The sequence below is a fragment of the Etheostoma spectabile genome, chromosome 4, assembly GCF_008692095.1.
Source record: "Etheostoma spectabile isolate EspeVRDwgs_2016 chromosome 4, UIUC_Espe_1.0, whole genome shotgun sequence".
NCBI lineage: Eukaryota > Metazoa > Chordata > Actinopteri > Perciformes > Percidae > Etheostoma > Etheostoma spectabile.
In genome coordinates this window covers 3,398,880-3,399,460 of record NC_045736.1, presented here as the reverse complement: position 1 = coordinate 3,399,460, position 581 = coordinate 3,398,880, and positions in this window count along the sequence as shown.

The following is a 581-nucleotide window of genomic DNA, read 5'->3' as shown; positions in this document are numbered from 1 at the left end:
CTGCAGTTCCCACATACTTTGGCCCTCTGTGATGACCCTGAGGTCATTGTGAAGTTAACACTCTCAATTTGTTGTTTCTGGTGGAAGTGTGACACTAGGCCTTACTGACAAAGAGCTACAGAGGTTAGAAAACAGAATTTCTATTTCCGTCCAAGTAAATAATCTGAAAAATTAATAAAAAGCACTACTGTAAGCATATAAGATGGGCTACATACAAAAATAGTACCCTAGCCACACATCTAAACTTAGAACAGAAAAATCCAGAAAAAAAATGACTTATAAAATGGATTTTATATGAATGTATTTCTACATATATGTCTTTGCGTTTTTCTTATTTCTTATTTCTAAAAAAGCCCAAAAAGTGCAAAATACAATACTTCTGAAATACAAAAACACATCTACATCACTCACACACAAACCTGAAAGAACTACATGCATAGATTTATATAAATAAGTAATCATAATTTGATGAAATGGTGAAATGCCATAAGAAGGCCCTATTTTTGCTTTGACACAGCTGGAGCCATCACAAGGTTACGTTTTTCTGTCTTCTTATTGGCTACACAGGGAGGCTGGTTTCA